The sequence below is a fragment of the Palaemon carinicauda genome, unplaced genomic scaffold (genome assembly GCF_036898095.1).
Source record: "Palaemon carinicauda isolate YSFRI2023 unplaced genomic scaffold, ASM3689809v2 scaffold400, whole genome shotgun sequence".
NCBI classification, from domain to species: domain Eukaryota; kingdom Metazoa; phylum Arthropoda; class Malacostraca; order Decapoda; family Palaemonidae; genus Palaemon; species Palaemon carinicauda.
The window spans coordinates 59,978-66,857 of NW_027171652.1; the positions used below are offsets into that span (position 1 = coordinate 59,978).

Genomic DNA, 6,880 nt, shown 5'->3' on the forward strand with positions numbered 1-6,880 from the left:
GCAATGATTTCCCAGGCCATTATCCTGTGAGGATAACATGGTGCAGGATCCCTCAAGGTATCGCAAAACAGAGGCCGTCCCGAGACAGATGCCAGCCAGTTGGTTTTTGTCTTCCACCCACCTAGAGGTGAGCCTTCACAGTAAAGAGTTCCAGGTTTGTATTGCTAGAAATAATTCAAATTACTTCCAATTTTGTCATTTGAGCTATAAATGTACACTCCCTTTAGCATCCTCTATCTTAACCCTTTTACCCCCAAAGGACGTACTGGTACGTTTCACAAAAGCCATCCCTTTACCCCCATGGACGTACCGGTACGTCCTTGCAAAAAAAATGCTATAAAATTTTTTTTTTTCATATTGATAGTTTTTTGAGAAAATTCAGGTATTTTCCAAGAGAATGAGACCAACCTGACCTCTCTATGACAAAAATTAACGATTTTAGAGCAATTTAAAAATAATTACTGCAAAATGTTTTGGGAAAAAAATAACCCCCTGGGGGTTAGGGTTTGGAAATTTCTAAATAGCCTGGGGGGTAAAAGGGTTAACAGCAGAGCTGTATGGTATCCTGACTGTTCTTGAAAAAAGTAGCATTAATGAATGAGGGATACTTTACCATTTTTAGTGATGCAAGTAGTGTGTTGCAGGCATTGACAGTTTTTAAATCCTATGAACCCTTTAGTTTTAAACTTTTTAAGAGTGGCTGTATATTTGTCATTCTGCAGGCAAGGAAGTTTTAAGTTTTACTGTAAAAAGTAGCATTAATGAAAGGGAAATTTTACCATTTTTAGTGATGCAAGTAGTGTGTTGCAGGCATTGACAGTTTTTAAATCCTATGAACCCTTTAGTTTCAAACTTTAGAGTGGCTGTATATTTGTCGTTCTGCAGGCAAGGAAGTTTTAAGTTTTACTGTAAAAAGTAGCCTTAATGAAAGGGAAATTTTACCATTTTTAGTGATGCAAGTAGTGTGTTGCAGGCATTGACAGTTTTTAAATCCTATGAACCCTTTAGTTTCAAACTTTAGAGTGGCTGTATATTTGTCGTTCTGCAGGCAAGGAAGTTTTAAGTTTTACTGTAAAAAGTAGCCTTAATGAAAGATGGAAATTTTACCATTTTTAGTGACGCAAGTAGTGTGTTGCAGGCATTGACAGTTTTTAAATCCTATGAACCCTTTAGTTTGAAACTTTTTAAGAGTGGCTGTATATTTATCGTTCTGTGTTTAAGTTTTACTGAATAAAGTAGCATTAATGAAAAAGGGGAAATTTTACCATTTTTAGTGATGCAAGTAGTGTGTTGCAGGCATTGACAGTTTTTAAATCCTATGAACCCTTTAGTTTCAAACTTTAGAGTGGCTGTATATTTGTCGTTCTGCAGGCAAGGAAGTTTTAAGTTTTACTGGGTTCCAGGTCATGTGGGTGTGTCTGGAAATGAGGCAGTGGGCAAATTGGCAGAAGAGGCATCAGAAAAACTACTTCCTAGAAGATATCTACTTCATTTACCAGCTCCTGCATCACACAGAAAGAAGCGGTTTTACATACGTCATGGAAAAAAATGTTCTTATACAGGTATATTTTATTTTAGTCTGTTGTTGAATTAGTAGAACTTAAAAAGATCAAAGTTGGAGCAAATGCTTTTTTGTTGACCAGGCGGACATGAGTCTTTTTATAGTTTATATATGTCATATCTGTTTTTGACGTTAATAGTTTATATATGACATATCTCTTTTGATATTACTTTTTCTAGAATGATTTATTGTTAATTTGTTCTCTTCATTTATTTATTTCCTTATTTCCTTTCCTCACTGGGCTATTTTTCCTATAGGAGCCCCTGGGCTTATAGCATCTTGCTTTTCCAATTGGGGTTGTAGCTTGGATAGTAATAATAATAATGATAATAATAATAGAAAGGTTAGAGCATGAATCCCAGGTAATTCTTATATAAGATTATTTTTTCAGTGCCTAAATTTTTCATCATGGTTTCAGCTGGCCTTGACTGATAATTTTGTTCGTGTAACTTTCCTGAACCCAACACTATAGGTTGAATTTTATATTTTCAGATGTTAAATATCCATCCATATACCAAAGGCACTTCCCCCAATTTTGGGGGGTAGCCGACATCAACAAGAAACAAAACAAAAAAAAGGGGACCTCTACTCTCTACGTTCCTCCAGCCTAACCAGGGACTCAGCCGAGTTCAGCTGGTACTGCTAGGGTGCCACAGCCCAAAGCAATGGCTTTGACACTGCTCCCTGATAATGCCATGAGAAATTAAAAAGCCAACGGGAACTGGTTCGCTGTTGTGATGTCATTCTTCGTGTAGCAGGACTTCAGTTTGAGGCCCCACTGATGTGTTTTAGCAGCCTGCTCTCCATATTTTGACTCAATTTTCAAAGGTACAGGAGTCTCTCTCTCTCTCTCTCTCTCTCTCTCTCTCTCTCTCTCTCTCTCTCTCTCTCTCTCTCTCTCTCATTATAGTTGCATGTAAATTATTTTCATTAACAAATGGTTATCCAACATTCACTGCATTTATCTCTCTCTCTCTCTCTCTCTCTCTCTCTCTCATTATAGTTGCATGTAAATTATTTTCATTAACAAATGGTTATCCAACATTCACTGCATCTCTCTCTCTCTCTCTCTCTCTCTCTCTCTCTCTCTCTCTCTCTCTCTCTCTCTCTCATTATAGTTGCATGTAAATTATTTTCATTTTCAAATGGTTATCCAACATTCACTGCATCTCTCTCTCTCTCTCTCTCTCTCTCTCTCTCTCTCTCTCTCTCTCTCTCTCATTATAGTTGCATGTAAATTATTTTCATTTTCAAATGGTTATCCAACATTCACTGCATCTCTCTCTCTCTCTCTCTCTCTCTCTCTCTCTCTCTCTCTCTCTCTCTCTCTCTCTCTCTCTCATTATAGTTGCATGTAAATTATTTTCATTAACAAATGGTTATCCAACATTCACTGCATCTCTCTCTCTCTCTCTCTCTCTCTCTCTCTCTCTCTCTCTCTCTCTCTCTCTCTCTCTCTCTCTCATTATAGTTGCATGTAAATTATTTTCATTAAATGGTTATCCAACATTCACTGCATTTATCTCTCTCTCTCTCTCTCTCTCTCTCTCTCTCTCTCTCTCTCTCTCTCTCTCTCTCTCTCTCTCTCTCTCTCTCTCTCTCTCATTATAGTTGCATGTAAATTATTTTCATTTTCAAATGGTTATCCAACATTCACTGCATTTATCTCTCTCTCTCTCTCTCTCTCTCTCTCTCTCTCTCTCTCTCTCTCTCTCTCTCTCTCTCTCTCTCTCTCTCTCTCATTATAGTTGCATGTAAATTATTTTCATTTTCAAATGGTTATCCAACATTCACTGCATTTATTGCTTAAAAATATCCACCCAAAATTTTCCTAACTCTAGCTTGTATTTCATAACCATGGCCTGCATACTATCTTTTATTGACAGGAAATTAGAGCATGCTTGTTAACTATTATATTTATGAAGTATTTTGATTGTCAAAATTGTAGAGTATTCTATAGCACAGTAGTAAGACCAGTGCTAATGTATGGGTTTGAAATGTGGGCTTTAAGACTCTTAAGAAGAAAATAGTAAGCAAAGCTTGAGAGAGAGATGAGAATGCTGAGGTGGACTATGGAAATATCACTGCTTGATAGATTGTAAAATGATGAAGTAAAAATGACAGGTGTAGTGAAGATCACCGAGGTGATCAGTATGTCCCCACTGAGATGTAGGTACGTGTTGTGGATGGAAGGTGGGGAGGGAGTGAGGCCTTAGGAGGAACCTTTTAGGGTGAGGAGATCGATCGGGAGGTAGAAAATTAGACGGCGAGAGATAAGGTTGAGGGTGATATGGAAAGAAAAGGTTTGGTGGAAAAGGATGCCTTTGGTAGAAGGCATTGGAGAGGACGTTTCAGGCAACCAGCCCCTCAATATAGGGATAGAAGTGCGAAAGAAGAAGAATATTTAGAGTAGAAGTGTGTATCCAGGAAGGAGATACTGTTGTACTAGAAAATATTTTAATCCAGTGATTTCTTGAGGCTACCGAATGCAGGTTGCAGTACAATCCTCTCTTGCATCTTTGAACTTTATTTGATGTTTTTGTGCCCAGCTGTTCCCCTTTTTTAACTGTTTATTCCTATGGTGTCCACCTTACGTTTAAGTAAATTCTTAATAGCCTAGAGATGTGATTGCTTGGACTGTGTCAAGGAAGTCTTTTCCGTTTCATGTTGTTTAAAATCTTAAATATCACCAAAACTTTTCTATGGTAATTAATGTGAACCTTATCATTAGACATCTTTGTACCCAGCTGTTTGCTTTTTTAACTTGATATTTCTCTGGCGTCCACCTTTCCTTAACGAAAAATATCTCTATAGCATAAAGATATGATTGTTTGGTCTTTTGAAGACTTATGTCAAGGAAGTTAGGTTAGGTTAGGTTTACCATTCATGATGTGTAAGTTCTTCAATATCACCAGAACTTTTTTATCGTAGCTTTTCTGTGGTAGTTCATGTGTACATCAACTTTATAATAAAGTGATCTAATTATCTTCTCATATCTTTCAGGTATGCTTGCTCCCCTATTTCGTATTTTGAAGGGGCCACGTTCCAGTAGTCGACATTCTCCTGTGGAGCAGCTGCACCTACTAGTTCGGCCTTGGACATAATCTAAACGTTAACTTATGTAAATAAAATCTTGGTGTTATCTTTATAACCTTTGCAGTGAAGGATTTTGTTATTTTTACATTTTTACTGCCAAAATCATGAAACTTAGTGGTTTTTATTATCTATTTTAACTCTGTTAGAGTGAAACAATTGTGGTTTTTATCTATTTTGACTTATGAGATTTGGTTCTGGTATACAGTATATGTTTGTTTTGATCTGAAAAAATTTTCAGGTTGAGGAGTATGTGGACAGTAATTTCAAACATTATGTAACTCGTCTTCTAAATCATTGGGAAGACTAATGACTTGGTGGTATGGGGCCAGAACCATTATAAGTTTATTCATGAATTATATCTTGGGTCAATGTTGAAAGCTGTGAATTGAGTTACTCTGTAGAGGAGTAATATATTTCAATAGGATTGCCCCTGTAGAGGAGTTGAAATAGGATTGCCTTTAAATATGAGTAATATGCTGTATTAGAATTGTCTTAAGTGGAGTAAATAGATATTTTTTTGTATTGAATATTTCTGCTAAAATCCCATTTTAGATTTTTTTAATTTGTGAAATGGAGACTAGATTCCAAACCTTTATGTTAAATTTAACTGGTGTGACAGGAGTTAAGCCATTGAAGGAAGTCAAAGTATCTTAGTAATAGTGATAACTTAGATGTTTAGTAAAGTTTTGTCCAATGTTCTGTCAAACTAAAGAGAAAATTATTCATTTTGTCTGGTGGTAATAGTTTCTGTCTCTGACAAGCCATTGAACTCTTCTCTTTGTTTTCCTGGCATTCTTTCACCTGAATACTGCCATAAAATTTAACATTATCATTGTTAACTTTTATAGACGCATTAGTTCTCAACTATTTTGATCATTTATGACATTTCCATGCAGCCTTACAGTACTTACGGAAGTGCCATATCTTGGACGGTGGCGGTCAGTTGCCTCCACCTTTCCCTCTCCCTGCCTTTAGCCATTTGTATCACTTCATTTGTTTGTATAATTACCCTCTAAGACCACCACAATACTGTCCATGTACTTTACTCTCTGCTTTCCCCCTCTATCCTCCCAGTGAGACATTGGTGCTCAATTTTCTCTCCTTATGAATATCCCAACAAAACTTTGTTTGGTCTCAACTATTTCTTATGCCATTGCTCTGCACTCCAAAACTTGCCATTATGTTTTCCTTTGTTACTTTGTCCATCAAAGATATTCTGACCATACTCTTGTAAAATATGATTTCTGCTGTATTTAGCTTGTTTCTCAACTCATTATTGTCCAGTTTTCCGATCCATCCATAAGGGTCGACCACACATATGTTCTTAAAGCCCTAATTCTTGTTTGTATACCAACTCTATTATATGTCGACATATTTTTTATATTTTGAAATGCATAAAGACCTAATTCTTGTTTGTACACTAAGTCTATCATATGTCGGCAGATTTTTTATATTTTGAAATGCATTCTTGTCTCTCAGGATTCTCTGTTTCTCGTTTTTTCTCTACCATCTTGAGTCACCATACTACCCAGGTAGACAAAGTTGTTTGATTGTTGTAACTTTTTGGCAGTGTCAGCAATGATCACTGTCATATACATAATGTTATTCATATTGACTCCTCCAATACTGATACCATATCTATTGTGTTTCTCAAGGTATTTTCCCCATATATTAAAAATAGGTTTGGAGACAAAACACATCCCTGGTGAACTCCTCTCTTTATTTCTATCCATGATGTCAGATTGTTATGGATGTTGACTCGAGTATGTTGGAAACGAGTCTGTCTTTTCCATCTAGGTTTAATCTTAGCAAGATTAGTATTAGGTGTGTTCCTCACTGTTCTATTTTGTTCACTTTTGGCCTTCATTTCCATTTTCTACTGTACTGTGATTGTTTGGAACTTGTAACCTAACTGAAATGGGTCTCGTTATTCTTCATGTGGTTATCCCATTTTTAAGTCAACTTTGTTTAAGAATTTATTTTTTACCTTGGGTCGACATTCATCGGTAATTTCTGTAAGCTGGCCTTCCTGTCACATTGTTTACGAACACCTTGTATAATCATATTTTCAAACTTTTTCATTAGCTATAATTCTTCACTATAGTTAAAAGCATTTTTACATTGGCTACAAATTCTTGTGGAGTTACTCTTCATATGATAGTTGTCCACTGTCTTATTTTTTGCCCTATAATTCATACCTGAATTCCTTTTATGTCTTTTGTC

The 6,880-nt window shown here is 36.2% G+C and overlaps 1 long non-coding RNA gene across 2 annotated transcripts; it reads left to right on the top strand.

Moving 5' to 3' along the window:
- Positions 1–5,177, top strand: LOC137636831 (uncharacterized). 2 transcript variants are annotated; one of them, XR_011043241.1, is made up of 4 exons: positions 1–127; positions 1,404–1,562; positions 2,054–2,389; positions 4,565–5,177. It is a non-coding gene; the product is annotated as an uncharacterized lncRNA (long non-coding RNA). The 2 variants fall into 2 exon arrangements; XR_011043240.1 differs by having other exon boundaries at positions 7–154.
- The last annotated feature ends 1,703 nt before the right edge of the window (positions 5,178–6,880 follow it).